This window comes from Schistocerca gregaria, chromosome X, assembly GCF_023897955.1.
Source record: "Schistocerca gregaria isolate iqSchGreg1 chromosome X, iqSchGreg1.2, whole genome shotgun sequence".
Lineage (NCBI taxonomy): Eukaryota > Metazoa > Arthropoda > Insecta > Orthoptera > Acrididae > Schistocerca > Schistocerca gregaria.
Window position 1 is genome coordinate 56,273,206 of NC_064931.1, and position 22,464 is coordinate 56,295,669.

Sequence of the window (22,464 nt, forward strand, 5' to 3'; positions counted from 1 at the left end):
TAGTTTTTCTAACACAGTTGTTCCCAGTTGCTGTTCGCTCGACTTTTCAACTCATTTAATAGCCATATTAATTAGCGGTTGTCTTTGCAGTATGGACAGTTGTTAGCAATCGAGATAAAACTGAAATTATTTCCTTTGTAGTGTCTTCGTATATGCTTCCTAACAGCATCTGTCTTTTCGCAGATGCAGTCGAAATCATCTACTTCTCCTGAAGACCTACATACGTGTTCTTTATCAGTTAATTTCTTCGGCATACATTCAAAATGTGTCGAAATTTTGTTAGAAATCGTAGAAATATTAGAAGAAACCGGAAATCGAGGATTTCTTTAAGTGTGGGTCGAATGATGACTGTTGTGCTCATTAACGTCCAGTACGTTCCTAGCCCAAAGAAATCGTGTAGTGTTACAATGGATAGCCTGTAAATTTTTTGGTTAAACGGTGAAGGGAGTAAACGTAAAAGGTTAAGCAAAGTACAAAGCCACTTTCGTTTTGTAAAATCTGAACTTGAATTGTATCAATGGAAGAAAGACTTACACGAAGTATGAAATATGCGCCAAAATTAAACCCGCAAAAATGTGAAAGTAAAAGTATTCGAAAAATTGTGAACTGTTCGTGGGAGTGAGTACACCAATACAGAGGAAGTTCTATGAGACTGGCCCTCAAAAATGCAAATGAGATCAACATTACCGATTTCCTTGCTTCTCTGACCTCGTTAAATGGATTCGGAAAATTATATGGAAAAGGAAATCACAAAATTACGAAGTTTACTTCAAGTAAACGTGTAGATAAGACGTCATTAACAGATAATACTATAGAGATATATGTAGCCGACGTGAGGCTGAAGCTTCTTTTTATCCCCTAAAACGCTCTCCATAAAGTCAGTCAGTCATGTTCCGTTCAAGAACTGTGTGCAAACTGCACTTTCTCATATCGAGCGAAAAAAGGCAGGGTCGCTTGTGCAGTTGATGATTGCTATGACACATTCATGTACAACAATGTTAGTGATAAGTAACAGTGAGTCACTCTTTACGCAGCTTTACATCTGTAGTCAGGAACCACAAAGTTAATTAGAAACAAAAATGTAAAAAAAAGGACTGTTTAGTTACAAAAATCTTACAATCGCTGTAGCAAAATGTGGAAAATCTGAAGAGAATAATTTTCAATATTACATCCTAAACGTCCTCTGACAAGTTGCAGAAAACAATTCATTGGTTGCTTTTGTTGGGTTCTTGGTTTGGACATAATGACACCTTTATCTTTAGGATGCCGTCAAAAGGACTGTTAATATAATTTGGATTCCACCCGGACTAATAGTGTGAATCTAGATCACGATAAAGAAATTTTTGCGACGCTGTAAAGCATTTCTCAGAAAATTTTCAGACAGCATAATTTCCGACAGTTCTTCGTCATTTCATGTCTATCAGCTGAGCAATATTCTTAATCTTCGGTCATTTGCGCATTTCAGTTTGCATCACCACATTTTTTAAATTTGATCAGGTATGCCTGTTGTGCAGCACAATACGAAGAACAACGGTCACGACCATTCTTACTCCATCCCAATTCTGTGTAAACAAAACTAGCAAATTACTGTAAAACACTTCAATGCATTAATTTTTCTTTTATTAGCTGTGCCTGGTATAAGAAAAATTTTTGTTTCTATCATCCACATTTCACTTTTTTGTGACGATCACACGGAGTAATCAAGGAACTGTTTCATTGTCAGGAAAATACACGTTATTATCATAGGACCTGTGCTACGGCAATTGTTATGAAATATGTCATGTCAACAAATCAGAGTCCTGACTAATGATAATGTTTGGTTTGTGGAACGCTCAACTGCGCGGTCATCAGCGCCCGTACAAAGTCCTAAATTTTACACAGTCCATTTTCTATTCACAATTCAATCTAGTCACTCTCACAAATGATGAAGAAATGATGAGGACAACACAAACACACAGTCCCCGGGCAGACAAAAAACCGCAACTCGGCCGGGAATGGAACCCGAGACCCCGTTATCTATAGGCAGCAAGGCTATCCCCTTATTATTATTATGATTTTTTTACCAGGGACAGGATAAATGAACAAAAGATCTTTATTGGTACAAACTTAAATACAACAGAAATGCCATCCTTCCGGTGAAAATAACACAAGACATTATACTCGTACAAGGCGAGCAATTTCTTGTTTTTATGAACAAGGTGTAGGAAGAAAAGAATAATAACACTGATGTAAGCTAAGAGGTGTGAAGCAATATACAGTGGAGTGAGGGAAAAACCAGTGTGTTCTGGTATAGTGCATAACCCCTAGACCTCGAGATGCGGACGTCATGGTTGAGGGAAAACGTCTGTAATGAAGCATCATACACTGTCTTGATTATTGTTCTTATGCTAGTCACTTGTGTAACAATATCACATGTAATAGCTTTGCTGTCGATATAAACTGCGAGTTATTCAAAAAATTGGGGTTTTGAGACACTTTTGGAATGGTTCAAGTGCTCACACCTGGCGCTACGTTCTCCTACCCGTGCGTCTGCAGGTAGACAGGAAGGGCTCTACAGACCGCTCCTATAAACGGTTCTATGACCAACTTTGATATTACAAAAAACACTTGTAGTACGCCTTAGACGCTAAAATTTTTACAGTGCCTTACTTTCGATGTATTTTTCCTGTGTGACAAATTTAAAGGTATGTTTAGACATGTATTGGACTAGTCCCTTGTTAGTCTCACAAGGAGAGCGTAAACACAACAGGTCGCCGATGTTGCTCGTCTTCCCCTCGCGTACAGAACATAGACAGAGCAGTTGCTGCATTAGTACAGCGCGTATTTCAAGCGTGCTCTGGAAATAGAAGTTCAAAGCTTTATGAGCCTGTTGAACACCCTACAAGAACGCCGACTGTTGACACCTAAGGCGACGGACTAGAAGTTTGGCCGCACTATGCACGAGTCACGCCATTATCTTTGTTTTTTCTCCTAATCTTCAACAAAACACTTGTATCGTTACAATGTAACATGTTTCTTAGGAAAGGAACAACAATAAAAATGATAATCATTGTTGTACATTCGTGGCTAGATATAATCATGGTAATATAAGGAGTCATGATAAAATAAACGTTTATTTATCGATTGGCTCATGCACGTATCGCAGCAAAGTCTTATCGGGTGATACCTGCTTTGAATAAAATTACTGTATTTGCGAAACGCTCATGAATGTATCGGTAGATTAATGTTTTCATTTCATCACATCCCTTATTATATCTTCATCGCGATCCTCGTTTATATCTCGCTACCACAGTAATTGTCATTATAATTATTGCTCTTTTTCGAAGAAACATGATTAGTTGTTAGCATGCATGTGTTAAGTAGATGACTGTAACATAGGTAATGCCCCCGCGATCTCAGTACTGACGCACTTCAAATTTGCCGTCTCGTGTAGTTGCGCTAACATTGCTGCCCTACGGCTGGTACTGTCTTAAGATATTCTACAAACTCGTAAAACTTCCAGTACAATGTACTAGAGTCGAGTTTCTTACATCCAAGTATGTACTAAAACTGTACGATTTGAAAGTTATCTCTCTACGCGACGAGCCACTTTCCATTTCACGAAACAAGTTGTAAAAGTTTCTAATGGATAAAATAAAGTTAAAAGATTATACAAAATTTATATGACAATATACCGACAACTGGTGATTTGCGTGTTTTGTGAAACGTATTTTATTGCGCACTTCACAGAATTCTGCTAGAGAAGATCAGATGTTATTGCATCATAGAAATTACTGGTGATCGGTTTTCATCCTATATATAACTACAAGAATCCAGAATATAACATTAAGAATTCCAGGGAATGCACAACACAAAGTAGAGTCCTCATAGTGAAAATGAAATGTCGTGTGACGAGAGCCTCCCGTCGGGTAGACCGTTCGCCTGGTGCAAGTCTTTCAATTTGACGTCACTTCGGCGACTTGCGCGTCAATGGGGATGAAATGATGATGATTAGGACAACACAACACCCAGTGCCTGAGCGGAGAAAATCTCCGACCCAGCCGGGAATCGAACCCGGGCTCTGTCGCGCTGACCACTCAGCTACCGTGGGCGGACAGTTCTCACAGTGGGGAAGAGTAACTACTTGATTGATGGAGTGGGATCGATATTGGGTGCTCTTGTTCCTATTATTCACCCAAGAAGCAGAAATTATTATTTTTCCTGACAATGCTGATATTATAATCAACCCTAATAGAGTACCTTCAGCACTTCGGTGTAAATAATATTCAGGATAATGTTCAGGGATATTTTCTGAGTAGACCCTAGGACAATTAAATAAATGGACGGCGCACCAAAAAGGAATTATCCGAATGGGACAGAAATTGGCAGATGTGAGGTACATGTACAGAAAAACAAATGATTACAATTTCAGAAAAGTTGGGTCATATATTCGAGAGAAAGAGCTTCACAAACTGACCACATCAATAACGCGTTGGTCAACCTGAGGCTCTTATGGAAACATTTATTCGGCTTGGCATTAATTGACAAAGTCGCTGGGTGTCCTTCTGAGGGATACCGTGCCAAATTCTGTTTTATTGGCGTGTTAGATTGTCAAAATCCCCAGCTGGTTGTAGGTCCCTGCGAATAATGCTCTAAACAAGCGCGAAGACGAGATACAGAAACTCTTGCCGTGGGCGGTTTATCTTACTGAAATGTGAGCCCTGAATGGCTTGCCACGAAGGGCAACAAAACGGGGCGTACAATACACACGACGTAGATCTGTGCTGTAAGAGTGCCCTGCTGCGAAATGAAAACTTGTGGCAGGTTGACATCCCACAGCTGTCCAGGGTGTCCTCGCTGGTCATCGGGGCTCCACTCAACACTGCAAACGGGCTTGTTGTCGTACAGAAGTCAGTGGGGCACCGTGAGCTCAGCCCTGTTTCTATGATCCGCCTATAAATGGCCGTTGTGTCCACTGAAGCACCAGTTGCAGGTCGAATCGATGATAATGATGAATCCGGTGCTATGAGTGCTTCTCTGACAATTGCTCGGTCCTCACGTTCTCTCGTCTCTCTACACCGACCGCTTCCTTCTTGACGCTGTGTCCGTCCACGGTTCACCCATTCCTGCCAACATCGTGGAATAGTGGCATTGCTCCTATTCAAACCTTGACCGATTCGCCGATTACTCCAACCGCCTTCTTTGAGCCCAGCTACACGTCCTCTCTCAGATGCTGATATCTGCGTGTAGTGTTCATTCACTTGTCTGCGAGGCATAGTTACTGTCAAATGAGTACAGAGAACGAAATTCGCAAAGACCTTTTGCCGTGGAATCGACACGTCCCCCGTTGCCAGCGTCACACTTCCATCCGTCGGCCGCCAAAGTTCACAATTTTGCATGTCCCATCGATGCCTGTACGAATATCAATTTATGGCAAATTTGCGTGACTCCTTCGTGGTACTTCTTTCTTGTTCTTAGAGTGTATTTTGGTATCAGGGATCCATTCACAGTTGTTCATTACACAATAAAAAAGTAAGTGTGACTTACGCAGTTGGTTAGCCCAGTTCCCATAATTTCTGTGAAAATGCCTTCGTAACAGAGAAAACACCCGTAATATGAAATGACCAAAACGTACAACACAAAACACAGAGTAAGGCGACAATCTTCACACAGACGCAGAAGTATGAGACGTGACTGACGTCGCTGCAGGAACAGGCCAGCATAGTGCCGTTGCACCACTCTTTGAACTGCACCCAGTGAAGTTCATATCGGACAACTCTTCTTCAGTAAAACTGCCCCCAATGCTAAGTATCACTGTTAACGTATAACTCGCACAGAACGGAGCAATACTGAATGCAAGGTCAAGGGCTACGAGTGGATTGGGAATTACTGTTGCTAATTGTGAAACGTGTCTACTTTTGCCACGACTCTTTTCTTTGATACATTAACAAGGCCGTATTATGTTAGAGGCATGCACTCGCGTAGACACACTGGTCTCGATGGTGCACCGTTTTTATAGCTCTTTGGTCTAGGAGTAAGCGGAATGCGTGACGCCTCAGTTACTGAGCTATCCTGTCGTGGTTCTGCCAGGCCATTCGGTCGCTGCTTGCTGTTTCACTTCATGTTGTCTCAAATCTCTTGGTGCGATAGCTACATGCCACTGGCTTAAGCAACGCATTGCAAAAACACTGAAGAGCCAAAGAAACTGGTACACCTGCCTAATATCGTGTAGGGCCCCGCGAACACACAGAAGTGCTGCAACACAACGTGGCAGAGACTCGACTAATGTTAGAAGTAGTGCTGGAGGAAACTGACACCATGAATCTTGCAGGGCTGTCCATAAATCCGTAAGAGTACAAGGGGGTGTAGATCTCTTCTGAACAGCACGTTGCATGGCATCCCAGATATACTATGTGATCCAAAGTATCCGGAAACCCCAAAAAACATACGTTTTTCGTATTAGGGGCATTGTGCTGCCACATACTGCCAGGTACTCCATATCAGCGATCTCAGTAGTAATTACCCATCGTGACAGAGCAAAATGGGGCGCTCCGCTGAACTCATGAACTTCGAACTTGGTCAGGTGATTGGGCGTCACTTGTGTCATAGCTATGTACACGAGATTTTCACACTCCTAAAAATCCATATTTTCACTGTTTCCGATGTGATAGTGAAGTGGAAACGTGAAAGGATACGTACAGCACAAAAGCGTACTGGCTTCATTATGTGTAATAGGCAGACATCTATCCAGACCATCACACAGGAATTCCAAACTGCATCAGGATCCACTGGAAATACTATTGCAGTTAGGCGGTAGGTGAGAAAACTTGGATTTCATGGTCGAGTGGCTGCTCATAAGCCACACATCACGCCGGCAAATGCCAAACGACGCCTCGCGTGGTGTAAGGAGCGTGCGCATTCGGGAGGACGACGGTTCAATCCCGTCTCCAGCCATCCTGATTTAGGTTTTCCGTGATTTCCCTAAATCGCTTCAGGCAAATGCCGGGATGGTTCCTTTGAAAGAGCACGGCCGATTTCCTTCCCTATCCTTCCCTCACCCGAGCTTGCGCTCCGTCTCTAATGACCTCGTTGTCGACGGGACGTTAAACACTAATCTCCTCCTCCTCCTCCTAAGGAGCGTAAACAGTGGACGATTGAACAGTGGATAAACGTTGTGTGGAGTGACGAATCACGGTACACAATATGGCGATCCGATGGCAGGTTGTGGGTATGGCGAATGCCCGATGAACGTCACCTGCCAGCGTTTGTAGGCCAACAGTAAAATTCGGAGGCGGTGGTGTTAAGGTGTGGTCATGTTTTTCATGGGGGAGGGGGGGGGGCGGTCTTGCACCCTTGTTGTTTTGCATGGCACTATCACAGCACAGGCCTATATTGATGTTTTAAGCACCTTCTTGTTTCCCACTGTTGAAGAGCAATTCGGGGATGGCGATTGGAAAAAAAATGGTTCAAATGGCTCTGAGCACTATGGGACTTAACATCTCAGGTCATCAGTCCCCTAGAATTCAGAACTACTTAAACCTTACTAGCCTAAGAACATCACACACATCCATGCCCGAGGCAGGATTCGAACCTGCGACCGTAGCGGCCGCGCGGTTCCAGACTGAAGAGCCTAGAACCGATCGGCCACCAACAGCTGGCGGCGATTGCATGTTTCAACACGATCGAGCACCTGTTCATAATGCACGGCTTGTGGCGGAGTGGTTACATAACAATAACATCAGTGTAATGGATTGGCCTGCACAGAGTCCTGGCCTGGATCCTATAGAACACCTTTGGGATGTTTTGGAACGCCTCATCGACCGACATCGATTCATCTCCTTAGTGCAGCACTATGTGAAGAATGGGTTGATCAGATAGTGTATGCTCAATAATGTTCATGTCTGGGAAGTTTGGTAGCCAGTGTAAGTGTTTAAACACAGAAGAGTGTTCCTGGAGCCACTCTGTGGCAATTCTTGACTTGTGAGGTGACGCATTGTCCGGCTGGAATTGACCACGTTCGTCAGAATGCACAATAAACATGAATGGGTGCTGGTGATCAGACAGGATGTTTACGTACGTGTCACTTGTCAGAGTTGTATCTCGACGTATCAGGGGTTCCATATCATGCCAACTGCACACGCCCCACACCATTTACAGAGCCTCCACCAGCTTTAACAGTCCCATGCTGACATGCAGGTTCCATGGATTCATGAGGTTGTCTCCATACCCCTACACGGTGTCCTATCAATACAATTTGAAACGAGACTCTTCCGATCAGGCAACATGTTTCCAGTCAGCAACAGTTCTCTGTCGACGCTATGTGTCGTGCAGTCGTCAAGGATACACGAGTGGGCCTTCGACTCCGAAGCCCATGTCGATGATGTTTCGTTGAACAGTTCGCACAGTGACACTTGCTGGTGACCCAGCACTCAAATCTGCAGCAATTTGTGGAAGGGTTGATCATCTGTCACGTTGAAGGATTCTCTTCAGTCGTCACTGGTCCCGTTCTTGCAGGACCTTTTCCGGCAGCAGTGATGTCGGAGATTTGACGTTTTACCGGATTCCTCATATTCACGGTGCAACCGTGAAATGGACGCACGGGAAAATCCGCACTTCATCACTACCTCATAGATGCTGTGTCCCATCGCTCGTGCGCCGACTATAACACGTTCAAACTAACTTTCATCTTGATAATCTGCCATTGGAGTAGCAGTAACCGATCTAACTACTGCACCAGACTCTTGTTGTCTTATATAGGCGTTGCCGACCGCACCACCGTATTCTGCCTGTTTACATGCCTCTGTATTTGAATACGCATGCCTATACCAGTTTCTTTGGCGCTTCAGTGTTTAGTTGGGTGCACTCACATAGAAAAAAATTTATTTTTCCAATGTCACAGATACAGTAAATCTTTTACTTTCACTTGGTATTCTACACTGAAAACGGTACTTAGTTCTTTATGGACGGATCTGAGACGTGTGCCCGCGTGGACTGGAATCATTCTACTGCCAGCCATGATCAGACTATATACTAAACCTCACTCTCGTTCAGTAAGAAGTATAATTGATTCTTTCACGTCATTATTTTATTTATTCTGCAAAATGTGATCCATTTCCTTTGTTCTTAGTTTGAATTTCGATGTTGATCGCCGAGCTTCAATATACAAGGGGTGGATAATACACACATCAAAAGAAGTTTTGCATCACTTCGTCTCCGAGAATTCCGGAACTTGTACAGGAAATTGGAATAGAGATAAACATAAACATCGTTTCCGTCCTTTTTATTGCTCACGAAAACCACACATTGCATGTTGTACCACCATACAGCGAGACCTCCATGGGTGGTGGTCTAGACTGCTGTACACGGCGGTACTTCTAATACCCTGTAGCACGTCCTCTTGCATTGATGCATGCCTGTATTCGTCATGGCATACTATCCACAGGTTCATGAAAGCACTGTTAGTCCAGATTGTCCCACTCTTCAACGGCGATTCGGCATAGATCCCTCAGAGTGGTTGGTGGGTCACGTCATCCATAAACAGCCCTTTTCAGTCTATCCTAGGCATGTTGATAGGGTTTGTAACAACAACGACCCTGTACTATTGTACATATAAGTAATTCTTTTCATCTGATTTCACGATAAACTTGTGTAATAGATGTTCTGATTTCATTTCTTTTTGTTTCATGCCATTATGTTAAGAAAACTATAAATAAGTTTCAATGTGAATATTAATGTTTATGTCAAATGTGAAGCAACATTATAACAACATTGAAATGTAACAAATTTTGGAACTGTTGTAAGATGTTTAAAATCGTAATTGTGCGTCTGGTCCATACGTAGGCAATGTGTTAGGATATGTAGAATGCAAAACCTCGAGTGAATACCCTGTCTGTAAGGGAGCGGTAAAAGGCGGATGGCAGGCGAGCGCGGGAAAATGCGCACGGCCACTGCACGGCACAACGGGCTCAGTAGTAGTTACAGTCTGGCACTGGTTTGAGCAACACCTTCTGGAGCGAGGAGGCTCTCCTGGAAGACGTAGCTTCACTGAGCCTCGGGTATGCTGTTCCAACGCCCACACAGCATGGCAAAATTCCATAGGCACTAAATGGAAAAGTATTGCGACGCTAAGAACAATTAAAGTGCCGATACGTCAAGAGCCATAGCTGTGGTTGTCTGTGTGCTCTGTGCCTCGCCATCTTGCCGCCCGCCAACCACCACATCGATACTAGCAGGTTGAAACTTTTACTACTGTACTCGTATGGATCAGAGAGTGAACTGTGTTTGGTGCAATAATAACCTAAATTTTACCAGAACTTTTCCAACATTTAATTATCCTCACAACTAACCTAGACAGGGTCCTTTCCAAACGTTGTGCAATCCGAGTGTCCCGAAATGAAAATTAAAAATTGTGTTAATAATAATTATTTGCAGAACTAACTATATTAGAATGGTGTTTAAAGAAATGTTTTGTTAATGCACCAGTAAATGAATAGCGAAGGTCTAACAAAGTCGTAAGATAACTTTAGTATTGATATAGCTATGAAGTTCATTATTTCTAGAGAGATTTAAAGACATCTAAATGATCAGTAAATAAGATGAAAAGAGTAGTAACTTATATACTGGAAATCTTGAATGAATAATAAATCGAGTAATCATTTTTTTAAATACAGCGATCATAACAGCTTCAGGGTGTCCCCCTCATTCATTTGAATTGTGAAGTGTTCTAAATTGGTGTGACCAGCAAAAGTTAAAATCAATACAAAAGTCAAAATTTATCAGTGTTTTATCTTTATAAAAATTGACATTTTGTGTGTGGCATGAAAGTACAATTTCTAGGGTAACCCATGCCCGATTTTAATCAGATTAATAGACAGTATAAAGCTTTGTAGTAAACATTATAGTGTAGTGTAACGTATTCATGATTTTCCATGTCGGAACAGAACGTGAAACTATCAGTTCAATAGATTTTCTGGTTCTAAAATTCTACTATATTATGCAGTGTTACAACTTGTTGTTTTGCTTGAATATATACCAACTTGTAGAGGGAAGAAACTCAGTTAATACCTAATTAGGCTGACGATCGTATTATTGTCACATTGGTGGAATCTTCTGGTTTGCTTTTGATCCGTCCTGAAGTGTGATAGCATTTCAAACATACTTGACGTATCATTGTTATTACAGAGTGGATGTAAGTCTGATTCGCCATCATTCAGGTACACGCGGTCGATATCTATCCGAAAATCCTTTCTCATAAGGTGAATCCCGCTCACTTACCATAGCACAGGCTTTAACGAGTACTGTGTGAGGGATTACAGGTTCATGTCTGGAGAACATACTGGCCACTCTAGTCGAGCGATGTCGTTATCCTGAAGGAGGTCATTCACAAGATGTGCACGATGGAGGCGTGAATTATCGTCCATGAAGACGAATGCCTCGCCAATATGTTGCCCATGTGGTTGCACTACCGGTCGGAGGATGGCATTCACATATCGTGCAGCCGTTACGGCGCCTTCCATGACCACCAGCGGCGTACGTCGGCCCCACACAATGACACCCCAAAACAGCAGGAGACCATCTTCCTGCACTCGATAAACAGTGTGTCTAAGGCGTTCAGCCTGACCGGGTTGCCTCCAAAGACGTCTTCAACGGTTATCTGGTTGGAGGCATATGCGAAAGTCATCGGTGAAGAGAACGTGATGACAATCCTGAGCGGTCCATTCGGCATGTTGTTGGGCCCATCTGTACCGCGCTGCAAATTGTCGTGGTTGCAAAGATGGACCTCGCCATGGACGTCGGGAGTGAAATTGTGCATCATGCAGCCTATAGCGCGCAGTTTGAGTCGTAACGCTACGTCCTGTGGTTGCACAAAAAGCATTACTGAATATGGTGGCGTTGCTGTCAGTGTTCCTCCGAGCCATAATCCGTAAGTGGTGGTCATCCAGTGCAGTAGTAACCCAATGACGGCCTCAGTGGTCTCTCTGTATCTCTTCCATGTCCGAACAGCATCGCTTTGGTTCACTCCGAGACGCCTGGACACTTCCCTTGTTGAGAGCCCTTCCTGGCACAAAGTAACAATGCGGACGTGATTGAACCGTGGTATGGACCGTTTAGACATGGTTGAACTACAGACAGCACAAGCCGTATACCTCCTTCCGGGTGTTGGAATGACTGGAACTGATCGGCTGTCGAACCCCTTCTGTCTAATAGGCGCTGCTCATGTATGGTTGTTTACATCTTCGGGCGGGTTTAGTGACATCTCTGAACAGGCAAAGTGACTATGTGTGTGATATAATGTCCACAGTCAACGTCTATGTTCAGGAGTTCTGGGAACCGGAGTGATGAAAAACTTTTTTTGATGTGTGTAATATGGAAACACCGAACACATATTATCATGCCTAATGCGGTGTACGAAAACAGTTGGCACTCAAAACAGCTTCCAGTCTTCTCGGAATGGAAAAATACAGGTCCTGGATGGTTTTCAAGGGAATCGTACATAATTCTTACTGCAAAATAATGGCACGTTCAGGAACCGATGGTGGAGGTGGATAGCAATGACACACCCTTCTCTCCAAAGTAGACAACAAAGGCTCAATAATAGTGACATTTGGTGAGTATGGTGGCCAGGGAAGATGCGAAAATTCATCCTCGTGCTTACAAAACCAGTCGTGGACGATGCGAGCTGTTTTACCAGTGGCCCTGGCGTCTTGGAACACAGCATCGACATTGGGGAAAGAACATTGTACCATGGCATTTACCTGATCATCCAAAACGCTCATATAATCTTTGGAGGTAATGCATCATTGCAGAGTAACCATGGGGCTGGTGGAATACCACGACGTGTTTCACTCCTGGAGCGCAAAGTCGGCCAGAAGTTGGAAACAACTTGAAATAACTCGTTTTACTTTTATGGGTATTTGCATCACTGATGAGTAGTTTTGGAATTTCAGCTTGCCATGCAATTCCCATCTTATGGAGTTCCCCTCGAGTTGTCTGGGTGCTGACGGTGTTCGGGAATGCATCATTCCGTTGAGCAGTGAGTTTTGCAGTTGTCGTCCTCTTATTTTTTGTCACAATCCTTTCAATGACCGTGTGTCACCATCACTGAACACACATTTTCGTTCGCGTTGCGACTTTGCGAATGATGTATAAATCTTCGATACGAAGTCTCTTGAAAAATTAACACTTCGGCTCCCTTGGTTACGGCAGCACGCACTATACGAGCACGTTTGAATTCACTTAGCTCCGTCATAATGCACTTACGACTAGACGGGACACTGTCCCTGTCACGGCTGACACTTGCAACGTACTGATATCACTGCACAGGCGCCGTTCGTGCTCAAGTGGAACAACGCAACCTGCAGGCTTGGCTAGCATCTCTATTTATGCTGCAACATGCATTTCTGACGGCGTTTCCACATTTTTGTCCAAGCCATGTAAGTCTGCTTATGCTGCAAAAGGAGTGGTTTTCTAATGGAGTAGTAATATGGAAATACCAAAAACATATTATCGTACCTAACAGCGCGTAGGTAAACAGTTGGCATTCAAACCAGCTTCCAGTAGTATATATCCGCCCATTTTTTCCAGAAAATTCCTTTGTTTTTCCCGCAACCGTGTGCTTATGTAAGCTCACGACCTTCAGCAGGCCATACTGTGATTCCATGCACTGTTTAATTGTACCGCCCTTCACAAAATACTTTGCACGTCCCCCAACACTACGAGTATTATTATATATTACGCGATTTTCAGCATTTTTAGGCAAGTAATCATACAGCAAACCGATAAACGCAGCAGCGCAGCAGCATACGGTACAGATCAGTTGTCACCAAATGCTCAGATAAAAGCTCGTTTTCTGTTCAGAGATTAGTTTTTGTATTTAAGTAAGATTGAGTATTGTTTCACGTTACACAAAGTGCACAAACGTGTATACTGCACTATCTCCTATAAGGCTTTAAGGGCCCAGTTGGAAAATATTAATTTCAAACTATTGCCGAGTGAGGGGAGAAGGGCGACACATGAGGAAATGTCCTTATCTTAATAATTTTTTTAAGAAACTGTTTCGCGCTAGGAACATCCGAGTCGCCAAACAGATCAGGTTTTGGGGAATAACGTACGCGGAAGACTTATGTGAATGCGGTGGAGGCGGAAAAATCACACCAGAGGCGCGAAATCCACAGCTCGCACAAACAAAAAATGGTGGACATTATATTAGTCAGCCACTGCCATGCATTCGTTAGGGAATGACCGATAAGTATTTGCGGCAGAGGTATTGCAGTTATAAGTGTTGTCTTCTTGGAGACCGCGAGAAAGTTATTACTGGGAGGTGTAACGTTTGTAATGTTATCAAGAAAATGTATTCTGTTTTATTCACAATAGTCAGTCATTTCCTTTACAAAGTGAACTAAAATGAGAATATTGTAATTTTGCTTCCAACAATTATTTGCTCTTTGACTTACCATTTGATATCTTTACCTTTGTTAGCGGCATCCGGAGCGGCGGAATATTATTGTAAGCAGTGAGGTGCGTATTCTAGGATAATAGTTATGATTCCTATACTGGTAACTTAAATTTTCCAAGTGATTTTTATTTTAGGCCCACTATAGCCGTGGTTCACCTGAGAAACCATACTAACTTAAATGCTTGGTAAACTTTAGCTCTCGAGATAGGAAGCAAACCTTTGATTCTTTTAAACAAATTGAAGCCTCGGTACTTTTTTAAGAAAAAGATCCATCACAATGCAGTCTCATTATACTAAGAGTTCATAATCTGTGCACCAACTAGTTCGTTGCTGTTTTACAGTATTTTACTACTAACCATTTCTTCTGAGACCCAAGAGACTGTTTTCTGTTGCGCTTGCAAAAGTTAACTGTCGTGGCCACATAAATTATACACAATTCTCACAATATACATGTACATAAATTACAGATACTTTTTTACTAGGACCTGCCAGAAAAACAGCTGTAAGTTATTAATAGTCCAAATTTTCGTTTGATTGGTCAGAATGCAGAACAAGATACTTACCTTTCTGCTGTAGGTACAATAGTGAATGAAACAAGATTGTTTCCAGACATGACACACAACGCATATCTTCCACATTTATATTTACATGGAGATACTTTCAGTGCAATACAAGTACAAAGACAAATGAGAGAAGAACTGAAACTAAATGTCATTAATCTTTAAAGAGCACCAGAGATCACGGGTCCGTCGTACCAAAAGAGCCTGAAAACGTTCCCGTACAACCTCCGAAATTTTGACGGACCAGTTGAGGTTCACCCTGTACGTAACACGGCACTTGCACCATCTGACATTCAGCATTAGTGTTACACAAAAAGGGGTGAGTCGTTCAGCCATAACAATGCGTTACCACTTTCACTGTGATGTGAACAATTTAAAAGGCAATAAAACTAACTTCAAACACATGTGAAATCTAGGCTTGACAACACCTTCTGCATCAGAAAAGAATTTCTGAACGTGAAACAATATACTGTGTGTATGTGTGGGGAGGGGGGGGGGGGGGAGGAGGTCTCTTCCACCGGATTCTAGCCATGGGAGAGGCTTCAGTGTGCGAGCTTTCTTTCTCACCGTGCGAAGCGTTAGTAGTATCTGTATAGAGGTGCTACCGAAAAGTTCTAAGAGGCTAGTCATCGTGCCCCACTCGGCATCTTATCCTGGTCTCATAAGTATTGTATTTCATAGCATCAACTGGCACTTCTCATCATTTTTATATATGTAATTTCAATTGCCACACTTGTACCTATATGTAATTACTGATCACTGTGTAATTGGCTCAATAATGTCAGCCTACACTAGTTGGATTATATAAATTAATCGAACGCTAGAAGCTATTTAATGTCACTTGTCTCTGACTTCACGCATTTATGTACCCCGAAGAATATTCCTCTGCTAACGTAGAAACCGAACAGGTTTTTTTTTTCTTTCACACACATTCAGTCAACTTGCAGCTATTGTTCACGAATGTTCGGTAAGCAAACTAACCATCCTGTATTCTGAAACGTTAAGACTTTGTCACAAATTTTAATAAAAATCTTTCATAACAATAAATTACATTTTAAAAATAATTAACATCTATCTTTCACTTTCGAAGAGACAAGACTCGTATTATGGAAAAAGTCGGTTGAAATTCTCGACCGGACACAAAGACGTAGATTTTCTACGGTTTCCCTAAATGCCACTAACGGTTCCTCACAAAAGGGTACAGCCGATGGTCTTCAGCATTCGAAGCGGGTGCTCCTTCTTTAACGACCTCTGCGTTGACGGAATGTAAAACTCTAATCTTCCCTCCTTCATCATACATTTTGAAGTACTTTACTGACGAAAATGGATTCAGAGCTTTACAGAACTTCCACAATTACGAAATACGTTCGACGAAATAGGTAAATTTATTTTATAATTATGATATTTTTCGCAGATTTGTCGCTCGTGCAGTAATTTTTTCAGTTTGGTAAGGACTAGACCCTTTTGTTTAACGGATAAGTTAATCCAAGAGGCAATATTAACAACGTAAGAAGATAATAAACATGAAATTTTAGATGTTATGGAATTTTACTGAGTGGTAGTTCCAGTTTTGAATAATTACGACAAGTCATCACCACTTTTGATAGCACTTTCAAGAACTCACCAACCTCAAGTAAACCATATAAAATAGCGTTAACTGGTCTGAAAGAAAAATGGAAAACAATAATAAAATAAACATCTTGTTGATGAGCACGTGGTTAACACACTACCTGTGATAAGGTAAGAAACAAGGTATCTATCTATAATAAGACTTAGCGACGGCAGCACAATTCGGCCGGCAAAGAGGCATACATCACGTAACGATGGCGCATTTCACTGGAATCGTTAGCTGCGATAACATGGGATTATTTGCGCAGCACGTTTACTCAGCAGCGATAAGCCTTAAGATTTTGCTTGATGTTGAAAACAGCGACGACAAAAGATAGCATCCAAGAGAAATGCTGTTTTCTTTATCTTCACGTTGCCGCGATTGTAGATGCCACTGACGACACTCTGATTCTCTTACTAAAAGGAGATTCTGCTCAACGAAGTCTTGGAGCAACATACTGCAACTTCAACTACAAGAAAAATATTTTGGAAGTAATAATGATTCGCACGATTAAATCAATCAACGGCTAACTTAGGGAAAATATTACCGGTTTGCCTCTCAGTTCATGTAATACCTTCGATCTAACAGCGACATAGCAATTGGAAGAGAACTAATCACTAACGGGATTAATGACAAAACAAATTGGTTGCGGAGGAGTTCGAAAAGATGAAAATCATGGACCACTATTTATTGTTTTACATTACAGTAAGTTAAATTCATATCGAAATAATTTTGGTAGGTATCGAAAACATCTACTACCCAAAGTATGGTGACACTAAATGCAAGCAAAAGTAAACAATAATACTAAGATTTGAATTTAACTTCAACATTACTTCTTCAACTACTTTTGACAGTAAATCCGTTCGTTCATGACTGTGAACATTCTCACATCATGTATCGAACATTCACACCCACATTACAAATTACTGATCCACTACATGTCTCATCACCTAAAGATGACAGACCTTGCTTTTAATATCTTCATCATTCATTTAAAGAAACGAATCGCTGCTCGAATCTCACAAGCAACGAGCGTTTCAGTTCTGAGTTTTTTCGTGAGCACTATCTACTAATAGCACGTTGTTATTAATTGAAATTCAAGCAGCTATATTCTCAATATAAGCAAAATTATTTTGCGATTCACTTGCACAAAATGGGAGTTACTCCACTGGAGTGTCAGGATTAGTCAGTGCAGTTGACTTTCAATATTCCGTATCTCATATGGCTTCTGAGGGGCAGCCTTGACGCACAGTACATCGAATGAAATAGAGCTGAGGTTACTGGACTTCTATTTGGGAGGAGGAATTTCACATATCGATCCAGCCATTTTGATTTAGTTTTTTCTTGATTTCCTTAATTAATATACGGAAATATCTTGATGACTCCTTTCCCATCCTTGTTCAATTAAGGTAGTCTTCCATCTCTATCGACTCAAAAGCCGACAAGTCGCTAAGCTGTAACCTTACTTTCTCCTTGATGCACAACACCACTTCTGGTTTTCTAAAAACAAATTCGTTTCGAAAATATTTTGGCGTAATACAAAATAAAAAGGAAACGCCAGACATGTGACGAATTTCTGTTTCTTTTTATGCTTTTAAGTCATATTTCGTACTTTATCTTTTACATTTAGTACTTATCTTTCAATTAAAAAACGGCCGACCAGGATGTGCCGAAGTTCACATGTGCAGGGAGTGTGAGGACCAGGAGCAGGCCAAAGCCCGGCCTGTTTCGGCTTTGATCGGTCCTTCTCGGAAGTAGTCGGAATAGCACGGCATTGCACTGTGGCATTTTCTGTCAGAACCGCGGTGTCAGCTTCTCTATTTGTTCGTGGTATGAAGACATTCACATGTCCAGTGGCTGTTTGCACAAACAAAAGCAGCCTACCAATCTATCGCCATAAGCCTTTAAAAATGAATGGAATGATAGAAGAGAGGGATGAGAATTTCCAGTATCTATAATGCAGTCACCTAGCTGACGGGTACTGCAAATTTACTATGAAACATTGCAAACTGTGCAGAAAGAATTTGAAGATCTAGTTGGCAATGAAAGAGCCAAAAATTACAACTATCGACAGATGGGATTCATTGTTCTCTACATCGAGAAGCACTTTGTGCTAAACTTGCGGGCATGGGTAACGTAAAGAAACTGGTAGTAAGAATAGTAAAGTTTTTGAAATCACACGCGTTAATCCGCTGTCAACTGCAATAATTTTCGATAGAACTGAACGAAGAGTTTCTGTGTTACTGCAATGTACGTTGGGCAAATCAAGGGGCATGTCACGAACAATTTTTAGACTTAAAATTCGCTACTGTTGAATTAGTGAAGGAGAAAGGAGTGCAGAAACGAAAATTAGAACATCTGGAATTGATTGCAGATCTCGCATTTTAAGTTGACTTGACTGCACAGAGAGGATGCAAAAGTGCTACAATATGTAAATCGACATACCAGTGTGAAAGACTTTTTCTCGATTATTAAACTAAATAAGTCATCATTATGTGTCAACATGAGTGCCAAATTCAGTGAAACAGTCAACGTTAGTCGATATGCCCACAGTTTGAACCAGATAAATGTTATTTGTCTTTAGTGCGCAAAAAAATTAAATAATACCGGAAATTTGTTTTGTTTTTTATGTATGTTGTTGAGAAATCTGAAATATAAAATCAAGTCTTACACAGCGTAAGTCCATTGGCATTTAAATGCGGCACGTTTGTAGTTGCCCCCCCCCCCTCCCCCCCACCGAATTCTTGGTCGCACCTGGTTTAGAAGGTGATTGCTGTTATTGACGTGGAGTACTTGTAATGGACCCTAACGAGATGAAATTTTGGATAAGAACGTATGACTATAAACATGCTGACCACACTTCAAAGAGAAAAAACCGGGTCGCTGGTGTTTATACCTAACGTCACTACCTCACTTAAGTTTACTTTTCATGTCAGTTATCGTGATATTTTGAAATCGATAATAAGCCTACGATGATGTAGCAGCTGAAAAACCCATAGCAAGAATACATCTTAATTTTGTGAATTGGAAAGAAACATGTAGCTAAATTTCATATAAATAATTCATTTCTTTAAAAATAAAAAAACATATATATTTTTATTGTAATAGCTCAGATACGTTGTCTGCAACGTTTAGTCACTTACTGGCTACTTAAAAACAATTTATTAATCCTAAGAACTGTGTAATATTACTAATCAGTAATCAGATACAGATTATACATTTAATACTAAAATTTAAGATTTCGTTTGACAGCAGACTCTCAGGGCAAGTATGCGTACACACCAAATAACATTCAATACACACTGCAAACACATGCCGCATCGCTCACTTTCTTAACAAAATTAACTTCCGTATAGCTGCAGTACCATTAGGAAAAATGGTTTAAAACGATACTCCTTTATAAATCCTTTGGTTTTGGGTTTGCTTGTCTCGAGGGCCATAAAGAGGAAGGTCGGAAAGTTAAAGGCTAGGCTAGGTAATACCTGCTTTTCTTTTCAACATTTCTCTTATTCTTTCATACTTGTTAATGCAATAGGCTTATATACTGTGAAAATATACATTCCAATTATGCTCTGCTTCTAGGAAACTTGTTTTTCATAAATACTTAATTAAATGGGAAACATTATTGCATGCATTTGATTTCTCGATTAAAAACCTGGACAATTATCTGTCCCGAAAGGTATTGTCGGACACCAGGACATTTTTGTGAAAACCGGGAGTGTCCCTGGCAAAACCGGGATGTTGGGTCAGCCTAATCATATTTGTTTCTACTAGGAAAATAATAGTTAGATTAATTTTTTAATATCTCATTTCTACAGAGTTGGCGCATAGCTATCGGTTGTCATTCTCCGCCTCTATTGAAATTTCATAAATTAGAAACGTCAGGTGATTCTTCAGGATAAGATGGAGTTAAGCTACATTCGACGATTCAGGGAACCAAATAGTCTATTTCGAGATTCGCGATGACTGATGGAGTACATCAGAAACAGGTCCAAAGTCTTGTTCACCAGTAAAAACTGAACGATGCCGAAATGAGCGGAAAGTGAGTCATGTGACAAGCGCTCAACGAATTCAAAAGCGAAATTGTAAGTATACATCTTAGACAACGGCGGACTAAGCCCGTCGAAGGCCCGAAGCGACGAAACTAAACGAGGTACCTGCGAAAGTAAATGAGGCCCTCGATCTGCTTGTAAATTCCTGTATTTCTAGTGTAATACAGTAAAAAAAAATTATGTTGATGTAACGGCTGACAAAAAAAATTGGTATTTATAATGTGTATTCTCTGTGCTCTACCAACTGTAATATACATGCTGAAATATATAGCTGAGAAACTTTGAATATAAATCAGCATTTAGCAATGCCATCAAGTAGTCTACAGATAAATAATAAAGAATAAAATAAGAAAATTATCTTCTTTTATATGTTTGGAAATAAAGCTAGCACAGTAAAAATATCCGTTAGTTTCACAACCATAGCACAAGATGGAAATGAAGGCCCATGCTTCTTGACAGAGCGAAGGAGAACGATGCGGGAGGCCCGCACCGCCGTACTAGGCAACAGTAGTTATTATTAATTTTATTATAGTATATGTTTTTGTACATTTATTTTACTGAAATTCTCAATAAAGTTGGTAAAATCTCTTTCATTTGAAACATTTATTTCAGTTGCAAAAAGGGCAGGTTAGCTAATCGCTCTTCATTCATCGTAGAGCAAAGATATTTCTTTATTAGTTTAAGTTTAGAAAAACCTTGTAACGTTCCCTTTGAAAAATTATAAATGACTGTGCTGGAAAAGTACTACGTTATTTGATTTTCAAACAGCTGAGCAAAACTCAACGTACTCAGACATTTCTCTCTTTACTTATTCTGATCATCACTAAACTCACACACAATATTTTAGCGCAACGTAATCTGACTTTCAATAATCCCTACAAAAGAATGGCCCTAAATAACAATAACCTATACCTTTCATGAATCACTTACCTCACAAAAATCTTCGTTACTCGAGCTACAGCAAAACAGCTAGCGCAAATACGGCCAGCTAAATAAAAGATTCTAACTACTGAAGGTACTAACTACTGATAGGCGTAGTTAGCAATGGAAAGATTTTTATAGAGAACAAACAATGTATTTACCTTAATAATGTTGAATAGTCATAATATACATGTCTAGCAATCCATGACGTCCATCTTTACAAATTTCCTTTTTATGCCGGACACACGTCCAGTTCGTCCGCATCTCTCTCCCCACATCCACCACTGCTGGCGGCTCACCTCCAACTGCCCAACGCTACGCGCTGTTCCCATCCAACTGCCCAACACTACAGAAGCGAGTATTCCAACAATGAGTCCAACCACCCACAGACTGCACACAGAGCAAAGTCAGTGATTTTCATACATTGCCAATACATATCTGCTAATTTTTTAAATATTAACGATAGCAAATATATCAAATGCACACAATTAGTGATACACTGTTGGTCAAAAGCAAAAATTGTCCTCACTGTCCATAAAGACAGTCCTGATCATTAATCACAGTAGTAATTACAGTTTTTTTTTTTTTTTTTTTTTTACAAAGTCTGAGCAGTAAAAGAAAATGCACACGGAAGTAGTGGATTTCCATGCAGTCTTGAAGAAGCAGTGTTGTGCTTCCAACGGAAATACGGTGTTCACTCTTGACATGCAGACAGGTAAGGGGCCACAACAGAGCAAACCCACAGCAGAGTCAGTCGGAGTTTTGAAGCATATTGGTATGTAGGTCATCACAGAGCAGACCCAAAGTATTTCTTGTGGAGATGATGGTATTGGTGGGCCACCAAAGGTGCAGACCCACAGTAGTCCTTGTAGAGGTGGCCAGTAGCCA

The 22,464-nt window shown here is 41.1% G+C and overlaps 1 protein-coding gene across 2 annotated transcripts in view; it reads right to left on the reverse strand.

The window, feature by feature from the left end:
* The window catches only part of LOC126299280 (cytokine receptor-like), a 431,253-nt gene that overhangs the window by 294,763 nt on the left and 114,026 nt on the right, over positions 1 to 22,464 (reverse strand). The gene's annotated exons all lie outside the window — the stretch shown is intronic.